At 38.6% G+C, this 22,314-nt stretch overlaps 1 long non-coding RNA gene across 1 annotated transcript; it reads left to right on the top strand.

Moving 5' to 3' along the window:
• Nucleotides 1-10,642: 10,642 nt before the first annotated feature.
• LOC116420506 lies at nt 10,643-20,969 on the top strand. Its single transcript, XR_004230844.1, has 3 exons — nt 10,643-13,518; nt 16,820-16,900; nt 20,464-20,969. It is a non-coding gene; the product is annotated as an uncharacterized LOC116420506 (long non-coding RNA).
• The last annotated feature ends 1,345 nt before the right edge of the window (nt 20,970-22,314 follow it).

Raw genomic sequence — 22,314 nt, 5'->3', positions numbered from 1 at the left:
TACTTATAGTTTTCCCTATAAATGCTCTTAAAGTGATCAGGCTTTTCTTGAAGTGAAAACACTTCATGTTTTCTTCAGACTAATTTTTTTCTACCAGTTTTCATTGTTTTTTGATGTTAATAATATTAATTATTAATTAATAAGATTAATTTTGTTATTCCATCTTCCTCCATAATATTTTAATTTTAATTTAAACTTGTATTTCAAGAAAATTTGCTCTTGGCTTCCATATATGACAAGAGATTGAATATTTATTGACTAAGATTTTTTTTGGAGTCTTTTAACCTTTTCATTATGGTGACCTTTTTATATTAAACTTCCCTAGGAAATCATGATAATCGAAACATATGTCTTTACTGTCATCTATTTACTTTTACATGCTTGTGTATCAATAGCCTGTTTGAGTAGATCAAGGTGGAGCTTGTGTATTTGTACAAGTTTTTTTTTTTCAAGTTGTGAATTTGTCTATTTTTGAAGGCAATTTAAATTTCTGTTTAAAAAGTGATTAGAAAGCCTATGTTCTTTGATGTAGAAATCCCTTTGGATATAACCCAAGAAAGGAAAAGAAAGGGTCTATTACATATATACTTATTTACATATAGAGGTATGTATGTATTTATGTGTTTGTGATTTGTGTGTATGTAGGAAATATATATATATATATATATATATATATATATATATATATATATATATTCATTGTATCTTTTTTGTAGTAGCAAACATTTGGAAACAAAATTGGAGCCCTAGAGTCTAAACTGAGGAATGGCTAAACAAATTATGTTACATTGCTTCAAAGGAATATTACTTTTCTATAAGGAACAATGCATGTGAAAGATAAAAAAGACTTGCATGAACTACTGAAAAATGAACTAAGCAGAAATAGCAAAACAATATACACAATGATCACAGCAATATAAATGGGGAAAAATGGAAAATACATGCTATGTAATTATAATGAACAAATTTGGCCCTGTTCATTATAATTATTAGAGAAGAAAAAATGTCCTCCCCTTCTCTTCACTGGGGAGTGGATGTACCATGGGTGTGGAATGCTACATGTGCTGTCAGATATTGCTAATTGTTTTTGTTGAACTTAAAAAAAAATCTATGGACTTCCAAGGAAGGTTCATTTTGTAAAAAGCAAAAGATACCAAGAAAAAATATTTAAGAAAAAATAAATGATTACGCACCAGTAACCAGTCATTTCTTATCTGTTTGTATATGGTTGATTTCATTTTTATAATGTTGGTTAATTCTTACCATCAATAATGTCTTTCAGCTCACCATAAAATATCTCACATGCCTCATTGTGTCATGAGTTCTTAAAAGCGATGTTAAAATTGTGCTGACTGTCTGAGAATCAATCTAGTTAAGTATAAAGAGACTTATTATCAATAAGTTGACCATTAAATGTCTTTTTTATCTATGAATCTACAAGGCAAAGAAACATGAAAGAGTCCTCAGTTTTGTCGTTTTTCTTTTTCTACTTCTGTAGTGATGGGGACAGAGTGATAGAATTAGGGAAAGAAGGTCCCAAGAATCATACACGGTTTAGACCATCTACAAACACATATCTGTATGTCTAAATTGGTAGTCTAAATGCTAGCACCTTGCCCAATAAATTGATATACTACTGAGTATATGGGTAGTATGTGAGTGTGTATGTATTTGTGGTTTATTTATATCTTTGCTATTTATTGTCTACCTGATTTTGAGCTCTTTCAATTATTTATTACAGAATAGGAATCACTCAGAGGGAAAATCATTCCAAGAATGTTACTTGATAGGAGATTTGGTGAAAAGTTAATTGGGGATAGGGAAATCAGGTCCCAATCCACATCAGAAAATATATCCTCCCTCTTTCAAGGGAAGAAACTAAGGATCAGATGGATTAAAGCCTCATAGAAAGTCATGAGATTAATAATCTGGGATTCAAACAAGTCTTTCTACTATACTAATTAGTCAGTCAATCAACACAGTCTTTCCCTGTAGTTGCATTCTTTTAGACCAGGTAAAGAACTAGACATCAAAGATAGGATCTTTGTATTCGTAATACCCAAATGAGGCAGAATGGAAAAGAACAAAAATCACTTTGACTACAGAGAATTTTGTTAATGAAATTCAAGGCCTTAAATTGACCTTGGAAAAATCAGTTATTATTTAAGTACAGATATAGAAAACTTCACATGATCAATTTGTTGATGACATTGATAGACCTTTTGCCATATGGTCACTGGAAGAAGGGCATGTTCAGTGAAACTTCTAGAGGGCTGAAACTATTGGGTTGATGCTCTGAGGTCGGGACTGTTGAGTGCCTGAGGCTAACTTCTGATTGGATGATACTCTATGGGCATATGCTTGGAAAATGGTCCTTTCCACTATCCATACTGGCTCAATGATTGGAGTATAGAGGATTATAGGAGGGACTAGGGGGTAGAGTAAAGCTAGCCAGGGGCACACTCTCAGCGGTAGATGAGGGAGAAGGCAGTCGGGTTGATTCTGCTTCCATCCTGTTCAATCCTGCATCTAAGACCAAGAATAAACTTATCCTGACTCTGGCTGATTCTGGGGTGTCCTGGGAGCTAGCGCGGTCGTTACAGAAACTGAAAGCACTATTTTTTAAGGGTGAAGGGAAATCTTGTTTCGAAGTAATGGATAGAACAGTACTAAATTTCAGGCCTAATTTCCCTAAGGAAATGAGTTCTACATTGCACCATAGAATTTTAGAAATCACTTAGTCTAACTCTTTAATTTTATAGAGGAGGAAACTGAAAATTATCCTTTTTCCTAACTAATTTTCATATGTTTTTCCCCTTTAAGTGGATCAAATCATTTGTATCATCTGCCTTGTGTCCTAGAAAACAATGACAAAGTGGTGGGCACTGATAGCGTAAGACTGATTCTCACATCTTACTTTAAAAAATTTGACCCATCAACAAAATAATCTTTCAAATAGTTTTTAAAATTACTAAAGATAAAATAATAAATTTTATTATTTATAATTTGTTTTGAAATATGATCAACTTTAACAAAATAATAAGATATGTCCTTTTTGCTTTCATATTTTCTACCTCTTTCTTTTGTGTAGTTTTTAGACTTGCTTTAGTTGTATTCAGTTTACATTATTCAGTCTGAATTTTGTTTCTTGACATTATATCCCTTTATATGCATGTCTCCTCATTTTTTGGTATTCTTCATATTTATATTTTATATAATAATTCTGTTAGTTGTTTCCAGCTTTTTGCTATTATGACAATTTTTTTCCTTGTTAATACCATCCCTAAGATATTATTCAAATGAAGACTCATTGTACTTTCTATTTTCTAGTGGGTAACGGCCTTTGATTAATTCATAAGCAGCATTCACAGAAAGAAGTTTTTAATAAGTGTTGAGTGTAAAGAGCTGTCCTAGGTACCAAGGTCTCAAAAGAAGTATAAGGTATGGCTCCTTCCTTGCAGAAGCTCACACTTTGGTTGGGCAGAAGGCAATTTCTATAAAATAATAACTAAAAAATAAAAGCAGTATATACTAAATGCCAAATAAGGCTGCTGAAAAACCCAGGCCAGAGATCAGGGATTTCTGGGGAGCAACCTTTGTTCCAATTTACATAGTCCCTTAGAAAGTTAATCTTTTTCTACATTCTTGATCTGATCTTGTCCATGGATGAGTCAAAGGTAATTTTTAACTACAATACACTGCCTGAATCCAGGTGCAGGTTTATTATTTATTGCCGTTATTATCAATTGAGAGTGTTTTCAAAGAACTTAATTGTCTACAAAATACTTCCATCACAACAACCTTGGGGTACTATAAGTAATAGCATCCCAATTTTACAGGTAAAGAAAACTGAAGCTCAGAAATTGTAAATGACTTGCCCAATGTCAGTATTCAGTAGCAGAGATAAGACAGGAGTTTAGGTGTTGTCTATAGTGCCCTTTTCAATATAACTTATACACTTACTCTATGACCACCACCAGTTAAGCACTGAAGGTTAAAAAAGAAAAGAAGATCCTGCCCTTACAGACTGCCAAAGCTCGAAAAGCTCTTTGAGATCATTTAGTTCAATCTCCTAATTTGTTACATAAGGCAAGTAAGGCATATCCCAAAAAGAAGTGAAGGAACCAAATTGGATATTGGACATATATATGCTACAAATGTACAACTTTGCAGTGATTGTTTATATTATATTTATTTCATGGTTTCAAAATATTTCATGGATATTATGTCATTTGATCCATATAACAATACTGAGAGGTAGGTAGTGACAATATTATTACCATTTTACAGATAAGGAAACTGAAGTTCAGAAAATTTAAATTAATTGTCCAAGTTCAGAACTTGGCATAAATTAGGATTTTTTTTACTCCATCTAGTACTGTTTTTACTACATGAAACTGACCCCCAGTTTTTATATGTTTATATATATATATGTGTATATATACATGTACATGTATATACATATATACACATAAACACACACACATACATACATATATAGAGACACACATATACAGATAAATATAGGACTCTGCAGCTGAAAAGAACCTTGGTAATCATTTAGGTCAATCCTTTCATTTTTACTGGTCAGGAAACTGAGGTGAAATAACTTTCTAGAATTCAAACCCAAATTCTTTGACTTCAAATCCATGTTCTACAATAGAAAGAGTATTTGCCTATTAAAAAAGATAGAGAAGTTTAAAAGGAATTTGAAAAATATGACACAGTGGACACTAGATTTGAAATCAGGAAGCCAATTCAAAACCCTTACTTGCTGTGGGACTCTGGGTAAATCATTTTATTTCAGTTTTGTTTTTTGTAAAATAGGGATTGATGCAGGAATGGCCAAAGCTAGCCCCAATCTGCGTGTGACTTCTGGGAATAACAAGGTGCAAAAATGTACTGATGCCTGAAGAAGCTTTATTGGGAGAAAAGTGAATGGGTAAGTGAAGATGGGGAAGCGATAGGGCATAGATTAATGATGTGATCAGTGGATGATCAGTACGGGAAACCAGCCAATTGAGTTTGCTCACAATTTTGAGGAGTTGGTGCATATGATTAACCCACAGGCAGCTAGTAAAGTTTAGCATATTGTACACTCCTTTCCTATCAGCAAAAAGGAGGCCCAGAGTCATACAGTTGTCTAGGACCAGTGTACCCATGATGCATTAGTCTTCAACCAATAAGTGAAGGCACATTACTATCTTGGCAATCTAATTACACACTTCAATGGAGAGTATGCATTGCATCTCCCATAATGTTTAAAGGGTGTTCCATGGTAGAAATCTGCATGGCTCCATCTATCAATACACTTAGCAGGAGAGCCATAGACCTGAGGTAAGTCAAAAATGTTGGTGAAGAAACCAAATAGACACTCCAATCCCACTAAAGGACAAGTTGGCAGGCAAATGCTTGGGTGTACAGGTGTGAAGTTGTACATTGAATGTTGATGGCAAGAAGTCATGCATGAGAAGATCTTTGGTTAGGAAAGTACTCTAGTTTTCCTGCTGCCAGCAAGCCCATCAAGCATCAGATGGTGCTGGGAATTTGTGACTGAAAGTGACTGCTTTGATGATGAGTAGTTTTAGCAATGGTTTGTGCCACGTACCAGAGCAGACTCGATAGTATCTCAGGTTTGGAGTGAGCCCAAGTGGCATTTCTACTACACTATCTGACCATATGGACATAGAATTTAGTAGAGTGGAAGGTATGGGGGTAAAAGAGATTTTGAAACCAAACTTCCCTGGTGGTATTAGGAGATTAATCAGGAGTAAAATAGGATGGGACAAAGTTGGGGATAAACAACTAGCAGGGATGGGGGTGATGGGTAAGGTAAGGCTGACCCCAAAAGTTGCTGTAATGTAACTAATATGTTAGTTTGGGGAAGAGACATCAGCTTGGGCCTTTAAAGCTGCTTGGTATTCCAGTCACTGCGTCACAGCTACTTGGTATTCTAGGTCTTGTGGGTAAGGATTGGGACATTTATTTACCTAGTGCTGAACATATTGTATAAAAAAGGTGCAGCCCTGGATGTCCCTATCCATTGGTGATGTGCACAGGAACCAGTGGGAGCAAGCAGGAAAAGTGCAAGCAGGGAAAAAAGAAAAGAAAAAATGTCATGGAGATTTCCAGAAAAGGAGCAAAGAAGGAAAGTAGGCTTTCTGAGTCTATACAAGGGGCTCAGTGGCAGCTGGCCCTAGGTGACATAGGGGGTTGAAGTACTGGCATTCAGGAGTCTCCTCTCACAGCGTGTGCATCATCAGGTTTGAGCTCCAGGGGTGCACAGCCTTGACCCACTATCTGGATTTGGATGGGAGTGTCCAAGGTGAGCTAAGTTCTTCCAGCACACTGCTGACCACGGGCTAGGCCAGTGCAGGTCCCATGGGTCCACAGGGGCAGCAGCCTGGCCACAGAATCCTTTATGGTCATCAGGCTGGCAGTAGCACCTTATAATCTGATGTCACCGTTGTCAGAGAACCAGAGAAGAATTCTTAGTGGGATCGTGGAGGTATATCATAGTCCCATCACATGGTGAAGCAGTCAATCCAAAGGCCCAGATCTAGTGTGGATAAAGGCCCACACAAACTAAACAGGCAATGGCCATCAGCCTCTTTGCCTTAGTGAGTGAGAGCTGTCACATAGGCCTGTCCCAGGGTGAACCAGTGGACTTCCCCCTTAGTGGTGTTCCAGGCCCACTCCCACAACTGAGGGGTAGTTCCTAAAAGCAGCCATACTCCTCCAGGGCCATGTTCCTTCATTTATAAATCCTGGGTCATAGTTATCCAATTTCCAACCCATGTAGTAGCCCATGGTGGCAAGTGGGGCCCAAATATCTGCCTGACCATGAAGCTCAAAGCAACCAGTGAGAGACTCTGGTGACTGGAGCACAGTGGGTCATCCCGTGAGGAAGGTCTTCAGGACCATCTTAATAAGCAAAGGTCAGGCATTGGGTCAATGTCATTGAGATCTGAGCCCCTGTCTAGTTGCTTTGATACTGTGGCTTAGGCAGGTGGACACAAAAGTGGCTCGTGCAATCCCTCCAAGGAAGGTTCAGGTCAGGGTTCTGGCGCTCCCAACCCAGGAATCCTTAGTTGCCCCAGAAAGTGAAACAATGGGAGAAGGCTGGATTTAAAATAAGGGCATGTAGTGAGGGCTTGTGCACTTGGAATAAATGGCCCAAATAGTACAGAAACATTTTGGTGCTTGTTCTAGGATATCTAAATCCAATCAGTTGTGGTCATCTTACTGGACTTGCACAAGTTTAGCTTGGAGCAGACTGCCATGTCCTCTTCTATGTCAGCCTGGCAAGACCAGATACATTTCCATGGTTACTGGCAGGGTTAAAGGCCCTGTATCTGCTGTTGACAGGGCACCAGGCTCCCCTGGAAGGGCAGCCCAGACATTGGTGTAGGCTAGGAAGGTGCAGAAAGCCAAGGAGTCCTCACACAGCCACTATCAGCATGCTGCAAGAGCCCATGCAGGCTTTGGTAGAGGTGGTTATACAAATGGGCATGGATGGGTTTGAGTTAGCACTTTCTTGGCAAAGGATCTAATTGGCTGAGGCAGAACTGCTGATATTTGCTGGTGAGAAAGGAGTGGGTAATGAGGAAGAGGCAAATAAAGTAGACAAGGAGAGAGTGAATGGCACAACCCCAGAGTCAGGGCAGTGCCCACATACTGCTTTCAGCCTCTCATTGCGCCAGCAGCACCAGTCACAGGAATTAGATAGCTTGTCCCAGGTTGGAACAGAGTCACTTTCTACTCATTCCAACCTTCCACTAATAAGCATAAGCACAAACTAAGGAGGTAGGAGCAGGGGAAATGTACTCACTTAGGTGGAAGCAAGGCGGTCCTGGCCCACGTCATAGTCTTTTGTTGGGCACAGGAGAGGAATAAGGTCATTCTCTTGTCCAAGGGTGTGCCTTCACTATAAAACAGAGAAAGATCATAGCTAGAGATTATTCCCAGGGTGTCTTTTTCTTCATTGGCCACTCATTCTGTGGGGCCAGATCATAGTGCAACTACTTCCATTTGTTCCCCCATGGAGTGTGGTTAGATGCTCAGTGATGAGTGAGCCCCATGATGGCTGGGGAACCCAATAATTAGCACAAGCGCTCCTCTATGATAGTCAATGGTGGACATGCTGTGCTAGTAGCCACAGTATCTGGTACTGGCACTCCCTCCTCATCTTGTACCAATTCCTCATCTCCTGGGTACTGGAAACAGATATTGACATCAAATATCCACACACCTGTCAGATTTTCTATTGGAATAGGCAGAGTATAGTCACTAGTTTTGGGGGTTAAGGTGTTTTGTTGAAATTGCTACAGTATCTTCTGTTGGATTATAGAAAACCTGTCTGCTCTAGCCATACCTTAAGGGGACCTAGTCCTCGTTGCATGGAATCTAGTCATAGAACATAGGCCTGGGTCTAGAAGTGCATTATTAGCCGTGGCCACCTGGCTATGCCCGTCTGCATAGAAATTGTGGAATGAAGAAGGGTCAGTTCTGCCATTGGGAAGAGAGACATGATCGACAAAGATGGTGACAAGGGAAACTAAGTATTTCTACAAAGACATGGCCTGGGTCTCTCAACCTCGTACCATCCATTATCTGACAACCCCCTCATGACTCCATAGGGTGAGGCCATTGGTGCTGGACTAGGAAGATGTATGACGAATCTTTGCTTACTAAAGCAAAAGGGCAAGCAGGAACCACAGACTCTGTACATACTGCACATGCTCTTCTTTCCCCTCAGTAGTCAGGGCCTGGTCAATGGTAGGGTAGTACCTTCCGCTGCCGCAAGATACCTATCCCATAAGATCTATGAAGCAGAAAACCCTGGCTTGCTCTGTGCTCGGTTCCAGATACTGTCCAGGAATCTGTGTCCCTGAGTGGGGCAGACTGCCCCAGGCCATGGGGTAAGCAAGGAAGCTCACAAAGATGGCTCCCCCGTTCATTCATCAGCTGTGATCAGTTCTGAGGAATTCTGCTCCTAAGCTCGTGAGAGAAGGGAATACCCTGCAGCCTCCTGGGGCTGTGCCACTGCTTGTTCTGGCCATACTCCCGATGCTCCGCTAGGAAAGGGGTGAGGGGGTGGGCTGCTTTCCAAGCAAAGAAAACGCACTCTAACAAGGTGGGGGGAGGGGCGCTGCACCTTTGGCTAAGCCTGGGGGAGGCTTAGGAGGATCAGGGCAGGGGTTTTCCTGGGCTTGTCTAGGAGTCTTTGCAAGGTCATGTTCCAGGTAACTTTGACCACATCTCTTTGCACCAACAACAGAAACGATGCATCGAGGCAATGAGGCCTTGGAATTAAGGACTATGACTAAACGCAAAAACTCGGACCCAAGCCTTGAACTCACTGGTTTCCCGAGGACATCCCCCACCCACTTTTATACCACGTGCCTTTTGCTAAGGGAACAATTCTTTCCCGTGACGCACATGCCCAGAGAGACCAGAATCCCGCTCATGGGCTTCCGCCACTGACGTCATACCCTACTTCCGGGAATCATTGGTGGGATGTGACTCATGGAGCTTCATTGCTCCGAGGGGGATTTAGGGTGAGGGAGGGCGGAAGTTTGGTGGCCACTCCACCCCCCAATACCAGACAACTGGCACCTTCAGTGCCCTTCCTGGCAGGCCCACGCAGTCACTCTGCGTGGTGGGGGAATTCTTAGAGTCTATCGGGACTGTTTCAGGGCCTCGCGGGGCTCTTATGGGTCTTACAGAGCGTGGTAGGGCACGACTGGCTGGGGGTCATCTGCGCAGGCGCCGCGGGCATCACTGAGGACACGTGGCTTTTTCAACTGAAGCAGCAATGACCGGGATGAGGTTTTGGTACCCAGTGACGTGGGTTTCTTATATGTCATCAGTTTTGCTGAGTCATCTACAGTACTGTGTGAGGACAGCCGCCTCACAGGGTCTTCCAGTTAAAGGGGAGGTTTTTTTAGCCAAGGATTTGGGCCTAGTCAGTCAACGTTGAGGAGTCATTTGCGCATGCGTTGATGAGATTGGGGACACGTGATCTTAGCCTGAAGCGATAGCATTGCGCCAGTCTCTGATGGGGCCAGTTTTTCCTACCTCCATCATCGCGGCGTTGTAAGGAACAAGTAAGAATGGAACCCTTAAAGGCTGTGAAAGGGTTAGCCATTACCGTTTAAACCAACAAGGGCAACAGTATCTTCTCCAAACCACATTTCTGGAATTCTCAATCATGAGCATCAACATTTTCAAAACCCTTCTCCATGATAAAGAGTTACCCCGCTTCTTAAACTTAATGATCTTAAGGGTAATGAATTCCTACTCCTACGTTATTTCCAAAAGCGTCTATGTAGCTTTTCAGTGGTAATATGGGAGAAGGATGGAAACCCTTCCATACTCCAACTCCAGGAGAAGAGAGGATTCTGGGTGTCTGCTCCTCATGGTGAGTGGAAATTTACATTTTTTTTTTTTTTTTGCAGCATTTGTTTTTTTTTTTTTTTTTTTTTTTTTAATTTAATAGCCTTTTATTTACAGGATATATGCAGACCCCCAGCCAGTCGTGCCCTACCACGCTCTGTAAGACCCATAAGAGCCCCCCTCCCCCAGATGGCAGGATGACCAGTAGATGGTAAGTACATTAAAATATAAATTAGATACACAATAAGTATACATGACCAAAACGTTATTTTTGCAGCATTTGTTACACATAATTCTGGATTTCTTTCTGAATTTGGGATGACTTCCAGATAGTCCAGTAAGACTTTGACTTCAGATGGTCAAAATGATCTCTTGAAGTTGTTCTTTGGGAGGCAATTGAAGGCACACAACTAAAGGGTTAAATATCTGAGGTTTTGAATTCAGTTCCTCAACTCCAGGGCCAGTGCTAGTCCATTGTGCCATTTATCTGTACCCTACCCCATCCCCACCCCCAGCTTGTGAAACAGGAGTTGGCTCCTTGCTCACCACCTCTCAGTGAAAATTTCCAATGCTCCCTGAAATGACTACATCTAAAACCTAAACTTCCTACAATGTTAAAAATCCCAGTACTTACCTTCACACTTTACTCTAAAAAACCATGAGTATGTATCAACTCTTACCACCCGTAGCCTCCTAATGAGCATCATAAGTGTAACAATACTTTATCACAGTAGCTGTCTTAAAGGCAGTGGGACAGAAGGGAGCCAAAATATAAGGATCATCCTACTTCTAACATATCCAAGTGACTGAGAGGCAGTACCAATGGGAATTTTAAAGAAATTAACATTTCCGCTAGTTATGGTTTTAGAACTGAAGAGAAAGTGGGGATTTGTGGAACAAGCTTCAGGTTTCGCCTAGTGAGAAATGTTGAGGAAAAGTGTTCCAGATGTGCATCCTGCTGAGAACTGAAGGTGGGAGGGATCTGCTTGTCTCTTGTAAGAATATATGTCTGGAAAACTCACTTGGCAAAGCTTTCCACTTTCCCTAAAGGATTTTAACTCATAATCATTCAGTAAAGAAATATGATTACCGTAACCAAACCAGGTGGTGAAACAAATTAAAAAATAAATACAAATCAATTTACCATATACCGTGCAAGACAATGCCAACAAAATTCCTTTTTTGAAGTTGAGCTTTGTCTCCCTGTGACAAAATACACATGAGTTTGGAAGTTTCATTTGGGAGCAGGATACGGAAAACTTTCTGGAAAAATGTTTTATTTGGTTCCTCTCAAGATGACAGATTAGATTTTTATAGCACAAATGTTTTGCCCTTAAATTACCATATCCAGTCACATAGTTCTTTCATGGACAGCCTGGGTGATTTTGGACAGTCCACTTTTTCTTCATATAAGGAGATAAACCAAATTGTCATTGGGAAACTGAAGAGAAATCGTTGTTCAGGAACTAGTATCCCCCTTCCTGTCTTCTCTATAGAAACTTCCTGTACTTTAGTTAGAATCTATTTTAAAAGTTCTCCCTGAGTAGGAAACAAACAAACAAAAAACAGTAGCAAAACATGCCTCTCTGCTGCAAAGCCATTTATAAAAACAAAACAAAGCCAAAAAGAACCCTTTTCCCCCCTTATCCTTTGTACTCAGTAGTGTCATTGTAGTAATTATGAGCAAAAGAGAAAGATAACCACTGTTATTCATATTTCAATGGTCTGTCTCCTAAAATTATTTGTTCACAGTGGGCTTTTAGAGTCATGATAACACAACTTTAAGAGTCCACAAATGGTAGTGGAGACATTTAGAATTTTTTTTTTCTATTATGAGATACACTTATTGCCAAACTGACTTACTCATCACAGAAAGGGAAAAATACCCCTCAAATCCCATGAAGATTAAAAAATCGTAATAAATTAATTATTTATAATAATAATATAAGTAATAAACTGTAGTAAATGAGAGAGAGCATTGGAGTCCAAGAAGTTCAGTTCTTCTGATATAGGTGACCCAGTGCAGGAATTTTAACCTTTTACTGCTATCCCTTCCCACTGCCATCCCTTCCCCTGACCCTCCCATCCCAGTTTCCTGAGATTCTTAAATTACAAATTAGTCGTTGATCTAAATTGGTGGGCAGTTTTCACACCAGGAGTTCTCTAGATGGATCAAGGTCTGGACCACCTTCTTCCCTCCAGCTCCCTCAAAATAACGATTGAGAGCTTAGTGACTGTAATTTGATTTATAATAGTAGAAGAAATGATCACTTGAAAAGGCCAGGATTTTATCCAAAGTATTGCTTAGTTCAAACTAGACAGAACCAAGAAAAAATAAATTAACAGACTAATATACTCAATTCATTTTTTGTTCGTTTGATTTTTTTTTTTTTTGGAAATCTGAAGAGACATAGTGACCGATTTCCCCTTTCCAGCCAAGACTACGTCTTTACAAATTCCCTTTATGTTAGACAAAAGAGTTCCCTAAAGAGCTCCCTAAAGGAGCCTTAATTTTAAAATGCATTGAGATAGGGGGAAAGAGAACAGTGGTAACCTGCTAGCTGATGGTTGGTGTGAAGAGAGTTAAACAGGCTTGCCCAGCTTTCAGAGAAAACTCTTGAGTTACCCACCAGATATTATTGCCTATGTTCTTCTCAAACCCAACTTTTTCCACTCTCAGGTTCTACAACCCTTATTACATATCAAGTTTGTGTCCTCCCACAAGCTGGGGGGTGGGGTGGGGGGAACTAACCCAGGATTTCCAGTATGTGCTTGGTCTGTTTGGCCAAAGGTGACTAACTTAGTGGACTGAGGTCGACCTCCCCCTCCCCCAAATCAATAATTTAATGTGACTTATCAGAAAGAGAAAGAATTGTTTACTTTAAATCCCTGGATCCCATAAAGGGAGAGAGGGAAAGGCACACTGGGAACAGAAGCTGCAGAGGGCCTTGTTTCTGCCTCTGGGCTGCTGAAAGGCAAAGCAGGAGAAAGCTCTTTAGAGGGATGCATCTAGCTCTAAGAGATGTGTGGAACGCCAAGGCCCAGTCACTGTTCAGATCAGAATCTGGGACAGACCCTGCAGAGGAGAAGCTCCCCACCATGCAGCCACTCTTGGAGGTGGTAAGTGTCTCCTTATATCACTTTCTGTCCCTTGAGGTAAAGTAGATTTTGCTTTGGGAGCAGGCACTGACACCAAACACTTTGGACAGGGAGAGGTGGTTAACATTTCAGAAGACAAAACCTGGGTAGCATCTGGGATTCTAGGAAAATGTGTTTGTCTTTCTGCTAAAATGACTAAACTTTGAGGCCTTGAGGAGAAAGCAGGCATCTGCCATCTAAAGGGTTGGCGTTGCCTTCTCTAGGAAGGTAAAAGAAATGAAGAAGGCAGCCAGAGCCAGTTGTTTGGAGTATAAGAACTAGGGTCAATTAATGTTTCGCTAGCCCAGATTTAACAAAAACCCAGCCTAGAAAGAAACAGGCAAAATAATAAAAGAATTAATAAACAATAAACATGCTCCCATAAAAGAAAGGGTAAGTCCAGTACCTAAGGTTCCCTTGATACTATATCTTTTGGGTTTATCTTTTGATTTTATAAAATACCAACCTCCACAGACATTCTTCTTCTCTTCCTCTCTCACCTTTAATTATTCTGCAGATAGTACTTAAGAATAATTAAGCATCAGCACAGAAATGAAATTGGCTCACAAGAATCACTAGGCAAACAGCCTTTCCCTTTCAAGTGTCAGCCACTCAAATGATAATTTATTGAGAACTCCTGTTAGCTCTTACATTGGTGATTGATTTAAAGAACAGTTAGCAAGAGATCTCATGAGCTTAGATCTGGTGGAAAGAATGCAGAACCTAAAGTCAAGAGACCTGGGTTAATAATAACTACCTGCCTGCAGGGTTATCATGAGGAAAGTCCTATAGAAACGCTGGTTAGCATTCATTGGTTTTATTATAGGAATATATTTATCTGCTAAGTCACAAATGGGTTGTAGACTATATGGTGGAGAATGATATACTCCCACAAAATCAAAACTTCCTCAGAAATCATAGATTGTATCATAGTTTTTTTGAGTTAGAGGGAGCCTTATAGATCATCTAGGACAGTGGTTCTCAAATTCTGGTCCAGAGCATCCTGAGGAATCTCTGAAATCCTTTCAGAGAGTCTACAAATTCATAATTGGTTTTTATTTTTAATGTGATCAATATCTATAATTATAACCCACATAAACAAAAACTCTTTGGACAGATCCTCAATCATTTTTAATAGGATAAAGATATTGAGAACAAAAGTTTGAGGACCACTGATCTAGGACAACCATTTCATTATAAGAAATTGAGGCCCAAAGAGGTTAAGCTACTCAAACTCACATAGGCATAGATCCAGCATTTGAATTCATTTCTCTTGATTTCTTATTTAGTGTTCTTCACTTTTATACCATCCTGCCTGTCCAGGGATAACCATTTTAAGTTGGTATGTTGATTTTCCATATAGTGAGAATAAAAAAAGTTTCAATGAATTTTGAAGGAGAATACATCAAGGTGGTAATTTTCTTTGTGGCATATTTTAGTTCCGTTCAAGGAGCCATGATCTCCCTCAGGATTCCTTCCATTCACTCTGATCACAGTTCCTCCTCACCTCATAGTAGATGAGCTTTAACAGATTTATTACTTGATAGCCAGCCTTCTGATCTGGACTTTCTGTCCCTATCTATGTTGATTTTCTGTTAATGCATAACATAGTCTTTCAGTGGGCCAGTATTCAGTGTTTCCAACATAGGAGACCTTGCTAAAGTTGATATTCGGGACACAGCATTCAAGAGCCCAGTGTCATCTCCAGCTAGCAACAGAATAACTTTGGTAGAGGAGTTTCCTAATTATGTCAAATTAATAAATCAAATTTAAAAAACAAAACCAAACTATTTCATTATCTACTTTGTAAGCTGAAAACCTTCACTTTACTGTACACTAGAAATAATGATATAACTAATGAAATTTAAAATAGCATACTTTTCAGTAGTTTTATATACATGTATATTTCTGAAAATGTGTGTATGTATATTTGTATAAGATATGTGTATGTATGTGTGCGTGTATGAGTGTGTGTGTGTATGTATGTGTGTATCTGAGAAGTCTACCAAAAGAACCTGCTGTAATTTCAAACTCTGAATCTTCAGACATAACAAGATTATGCTGGAGGGGGAAAAAAAAGATGAGTATCATCACTTTATCAGTCAAATGAATGACTAAATCCTTTCAATGAACTGGATTAGAAACTGATTGGAGTTTAATGCTTTCTCTTGTTTACTTTCTGTCTCTGTTTCTGTCTATACACACACACACACACACACACACAGAGGAATAAGAGCATTCAATAAACACTTTAACACTACCTTAAGGCCCTGGGAGTGCAAAGAAAAAGCAAAAATAGTTCCAGCTCTCAGAGAACTTACATTATAGGAGTTTATATTTTGTATTCTCACTTGATCTTCTTAACAGCCCTGTGAAGTAAGTACTTGAACTATTTTTATTCACATTTTACAGATGAAAAAAGTGAAATAAGCAACAAAGTGACTTTCTCATGGTCATATAGTTTAATCTTATGTCATAGGGGTGGAGTCTGATACAGTTCTTTCCTCTAAATCCAGTATTTCTTTCACTATCCTGCTTGCTTTAATGCCTATAGTACCATCCCACCCCACCCCCAAAGCATTGCAAGGATCATAAAAAATAACATGAAAAGTGTTTTTCGAACCTTAAAGCACTACAACAATAGCAGCTATTACCTCTGTTATTAATGCCAAAAATATTAATAATAATAAAAGGTAATCATTTGATATTGTCGCAAAAATTTTTAAATGGCTAAATATAAAGTGCTGAGTTCATAGCTGACATTTTGTAAATCTTTATGAGTTGATCAGAAATCAGAGCAATCAGAAATCTTCCATGATCCATCTGAAGAACTCTGGAGAAGTTACCCTGAAGATAACATCTTCTCCAAGATGTCACCTTTTCATGCTTATTGATGAAAGAATAACCTTTGTCTATTTTCTGATTAGAACCTTCTGGATCTTTGCTTTGAGGGTGGAGGGAAAATGTCCAGTAGGAGGTTCAGGGTGGACAGCAATGCTGAGAATTGCTTCATTTTGGGGTTTATGAAGAAATAGAAAATTGGAAGAATAGTAGGGATTAAAGAAGAAAAGATAGTATAAACCTCATTTTAACTTTGACTTTTCTTAGTTCTTAGTCCAGTTTCCCTTATTAGATTGCAAATTCTTTCTTGTATTTGCTTGTATTTGTAATTGCAATACTTAGTACAATGCTTGGCATAACACTTACTAAATGCACTCTTTCTGTCTTTCTCTGTCTGTTTCTCCCTCAATTCTCATCTCTTCTTCTTTTTCTTCCTTTGTAGAATTCTTAAGAAGTGATGAGCCACCCAGCGGGGACAGTAGAGAGAAGTTTATACCTCCACTATGGCCGAGGACTATGAAAGGTAGCCAAAAATATTCACACAGTACATTCATCTTCAAACAACCATTAACACTCCAATCTAACAAGCAGTTCACTCCCTTTTAGCTTCTTCTCCACTCTTCCTAGATTCAGCTATCTTTACTATAAGTTCTGAGAAATAGTAAGAGAAGGACTACAACTAAGAGATTGTAGTTAATAGAGTAGTGTCTTTCAAAACCAGCTAATTCTTGTTAACCATCTCCTTTATGCCAAGATGTTTTGCTGCTCCCAAGAGATTCAAAGAGAAAAATCCCATCCCTGTCTTCAAAACACTTTCATTTCATATACTAAAATGTGTGAGGAGCTTTGTTCTAGGTCCCCAGGCACCTTTGGGCAAATGAAAGAAAGAAATCAAATACATGAAAAAGATATAAAACACACATAAAATCTGAGTCATAACAGATTAAGCATTAGTATTATGTGTTTGTTAAATGTATTGAATGCAACTGAACTAGATGAAAGTTATATAAGTCATCATAGCTTGCTCACATCCATGCATGTGAGTTCTGAGATGTTGCTATGGCAATAGAAAAGGTAGAACTCAGTCTGGGCAAGTTTCTGTTTATTTATTTATTCATTTATCTATCTATCTATCTATTTGACAAAAGCTTTTTATTTACAGAGTATATGCATGGGTAATTTTTCCAACATTGACTCTTGCAAAACCTTTTGTTCCAGATTTCCCCCTCCTTATCCCCACTCCCTCCCCTAGTTGGCAGGTAGTCTAATACATGATAAATATGTTGAAATACATGTTAGATCCAATATATGCATACATATTTATACAGTTATCTTGTTTCATAAGAAATAGATCAAGAAAGAAGGAAAAAGAAAAGCTGAGAAAGAAAACACAATGCAAGAATGCTATGTTATAATCCATACTCAGTTCCCACAGTCCTCTCTCTGGGAGTAGATGACTCTCTTCTTCACTGCACAAGTGGAACTGGTTTGAATCATCTCATTGTTGAAGAGAGCCATGTCCATCAGAATTGACCATCATATAGTCTTGTTGTTGCCGTGTATAATGATCTCCTGGCTCTGCTCATTTCATTTAACATCAGTTCATGTAAGTCTCTCCAGGCCTCTTAAATCATCCTGCTGGTCATTTCTTACAGAACAATAATATCCCATAACATTTATATACCATAATTTATTCAGACATTCTCCAATTGATGGGCATCCACTCAGTTTCCAGTTTCTTGCCACTATAAACAGGGCTGCCACAAACATTTTTAGACATGTGGGTCCCTTTCCTTTCTTTAAGATCTCTTTGAGATATAAGCCCAGTAGAAACACTGATGGATCAAAGGGTATGCACAGTTGATAACTTTTTGAGCATAGTTCTAAACTGCTCTCCAGAATGGCCGGATGTATTTATAATTCCACCAGCAATGTATCAGTGTCCCAGTTTTCCCACATCCCCTCCAACATTCATCATTATCTTTTCCTGTCATCTTAGCCAATCTGACAGGTGTGTAATGATATTTCAGAGTTGTCTTAATTTGCATTTCTCTGATCAATAGGGATTTGGAGCACCTTTTCATGTGGCTACAAATACTTTCAATTTCTTCATCTGAAAACTGTCTTCATCTCTCTTGACCATTTATCAATTGGAGAATGACTTAAACTATTATAAATTTGAGTCAGTTTTCTATATATTTTAGAAATGAGGCCTTTTATCAGATCCTTTGGATGAGTCTGGGCAAGTTTTAAGGAAGCTCAGAATTGGATGCTACGAATAAGGGTCCAGAAATTTCTGAGGATAAGAATAAGAAATAGTGAATACAGTGCTATATTTTAGTTTACTGAAGCTGGGGCTCAATAGCCATTTTGATGTCTTGACTTTCTGTAGTTAAAAGCTCGTTAATAGAAAACCACTCGGCTTACTGGAGAGGATTTCCTCAACTAATTCATGCTAGACTGTTGATGATTGATTATAACCTGGACATTTGATCCTTCCCAGGAATATTTGGAGCTTTGTAAGGGACTAAAAAGAATTTCTAGTAACAGAACAATTTCAGTTACTAATGTCTAGCCTGTGGAGACACATTTGAGGGTAAGAAAGAGGCTGGGAAGGGCTTTTCTAATATCCCTCAAATCATACTACCGAAGCAATCAGTGGCCTGTTTGGCTAATGGACCAAAGTCACATTCTAAAGGGAAATGAGTCATCCTATTAAAAGGATAAACAAACCAAGAAGATAAGCAAATAGCTGGAGCCAACTCCCTCAATCTGAGTATGATAAAAATGACTTTTAAAAATATATCAATCCTCACAAAACCTGAAGCCCTGTTGTCTTTGTCAAGCCTGCTGATTTCATTTACTGGGAGACAGGAAACCAGATTGTCTTTAGGAAATACAAAGAAAATTGATTTTAGGTGCTCAAGGATATGACAACATTAAATTTAGAAAGTATTTCTGGTTGTATTTAGAAAAAGAGGCAATTCTGAGAAACATGAACCTAGCCCCAACTTTCCTCTTTTTACTGCATAGTAAAAAAGAAAATCAGTGAAGTAAAATACTTAGCTTCTTGTCTTTTCTACTGTGGCAAGGAGTTTAGTACTATCAAAAAAATAATTCAAACTGGAAACCTGTGCAAATCTAGAGCAGGATTGCTTCACAGATAGGTCTCCTTTTGGCTAAGATCTGAATGCTATTGCCTCCAAAATGAATAGGTCCTTTTCACTAAGCTTACCTCCTGTCTCTTCAATTTTACTCCTTTTCCTTTCCACTACCATAATGGACTGAGATTTAAAATCCAAACTGAGCTTGGTTGTTAGGTAACCAAGGCCATGCTACTGATGTCAAAATTCTATTCCTTAAAAGAAGTGAGTTTTCTTTCTTGGGAAGAAAATACCACTTACCAAAATTGTCACAGACTTAAAGCAGGCATTAATAATATGCTAGGAATTATTAAGGAAGGGGGAGATGGAGGGAAAGAGAGCCTTTTCATAACTTTATGCTTGCTTATTATATGCATTCCCACAAAATATTTTTGTTTGTCAAATTCTGGTTTCACACATACAGTAGTGTATCCACTGTAGATGTTTTATTTTCTCAGCCTAAAAAAAATAAGTGAAAACAAATATTCTAGTGGGCTCATCACATATTTGATTTCCTTAAGAAATCTCCACTTACTTTAAGGAGTGCTTAATTGTAGGACAAAGAATATGTAACATGGAAAACACTAACTCTGGAATCAGAGAACATGGGTTTGAATTCTTCCTGTTTCTTATTATTTGTGTGATCTTGTATATGATGTCACTCCTTGATCCTTAGTTTCTTCCTTTCTAAAATGAGGATGCTGGAATGAATGGCCTCTGAGGTCTTTTCCGGTTCTAGATAGATGATTTTGTGATCCTATGAAAGCAGAACAAAGGGCAGATTTGCTAGTGTCAGTGTAGACCAAATAACTACTCTCATAAGGCAGTTTCAGTTTGGACAGGGCAAGGAGAATCTTCTACCTTTTGTTATGACTTCCTTCAGCTTGTCTCTCCATTTCCTATAAAGTTTGTCATGGTGTCCTATCTCCTCTTTCCCTTTCAGGTAATGCATAGAGATCTGGAGACTTCCTTTTTGGTGGGTTCATGGCAGTGCTGCCATGTGGAAGTGCAACTAATATTCTTTGGGCTGTGTGTTATCCTTGCCAGAGCTATGGAGTGTGACAATGGTGTTTGTGTCCAGTCTATCAAACGCCATTATCACACTAAATAGCTATAGTTGGGTACTCCATCTCTTCAGGGAAGAGCATGTCAAGCATCGAGTCATCTGCTGAAGATGGACAAAACTGTTACTCTTACTTTAATGCCCTGTTCATTCATGGATACCAAAGAAATTGCCAAAATGGTGGCTCATAAAAGGGTATATTCTTTCAGAGGCAGAATTTTCTCAACTTTGCCTTTTACCCTTTGCTATAAATGGATGTTTTCCTGAAGGATGTAAGCTCCTTGAGGGCAGAGATTATTTTGTTTTAATTTTCATCTTTGTATCCATAGCCTATCACTGCATCTAGTACTAATAATCTTTAATAAATGTTTGTTGAATTGAATATATTTCTGAGTCCCTAAAGAAGATGCATACCATCCCACAGGATTTAGCATGCTGCTAGACACAGTGGATCCAACAATAAATATTTCTTGAAATGCAGTAGCAAGGAGGGAATGGATAAAGGGAAAAGAAATCATCTGGGATATGCAAATAATTTATTATTTACATAGAAAGTAAAGTATTTGCCTTTTTTCTTTTCATTATGGAATTCCTTTCAAAAGCACACGGTAATAAACTTACATTTGGTCTAATTGACCTCCTAGAAATGTTAGTGCACATGTTTGACTCCTAACAATTTTATTCAATTACAGTGATGATTGCTATATATGTATGCACGATTCCCCCTTCCCTAATGTATCCTTTAATTATCCATTATGTTGAACTGCTGAAAACAACTTTTGAAATTGTTAGCTCTTGTGGCCTATTTAATAATTGAACTCAGCAGAGTTGAAATGCAATAGAGGTAAAGGGGGTTGGTTCTTATATCCTAAACAAGGAGAGGATCAGAAGGTGTACTGGCTTAAAATAATTTGAATTAATCAACTGCATGATAGCCCAAGTTGGGCTTTTTCCTCAGAATCCAGTTATTAGGACTAAATTCTTGACACTGGATCATGTTTTGTGTATGAGGCAAACTGATGGTATATGCAGTTTTTCAGTTTCCAGTTGTCCTGGAAATGGAGACTATAATCATACAAAGAAACTCCAGAATACCTGATGAGTGATTAAAAACAAAAAGAAAGAAATGGAATAGTGGAAAGAACACCAGACCAAGAGAGAGGAATTCTTTCTTTAAGGAAGTCATTAAATCTCTTTTGGCTTCCTGGAGCAGCAAGGTGGGTAACACAGTGAATAAATAAAGGGCCTGACCTAAAGTAAAGAAGACCTGAGTTCAAATCCAGCCTACTTATTAACTGTGACCTGGAAAAGTCATTTAGTCCTACTTGTCTCAGTTTCTCATCTGTAAAATGAGCTGGAGCAGGAAATGGCAAACGACATGAGTATCTTTATCCCCTAAAATGGAGTCACAAAGAGTCAGACATGATTGAAATAATTGAACAATAACAAAAATGGAAGGCCAGCCTAGATGATCTCTTAAGTTATAATTCTAACAATCTCTGAATCTAAGTAATACCATTAGTCAAATGAATAAAATTTACAAAATAATTCATTAAGGAATTTTGAAAACCTTAATGAAAATACCTTAATGAAGAGATTATCTTCAGTACATTTAGTAAAAAAGAAAAAAAATTGCATTAATGGTTTACAAATATCACATTTCAAAGAAATGAGTTTGTTTATTTAGAGGACAAAAATACAAATCCAAAGAACAGAGCTTATGGAACTGGA

This window comes from Sarcophilus harrisii, chromosome 1, assembly GCF_902635505.1.
Source record: "Sarcophilus harrisii chromosome 1, mSarHar1.11, whole genome shotgun sequence".
In the NCBI taxonomy this organism is placed as follows: Eukaryota; Metazoa; Chordata; class Mammalia; order Dasyuromorphia; family Dasyuridae; genus Sarcophilus; species Sarcophilus harrisii.
Note: the sequence above shows the minus strand (reverse complement) of the source record. Positions and strands in the feature narration are given on the sequence as shown.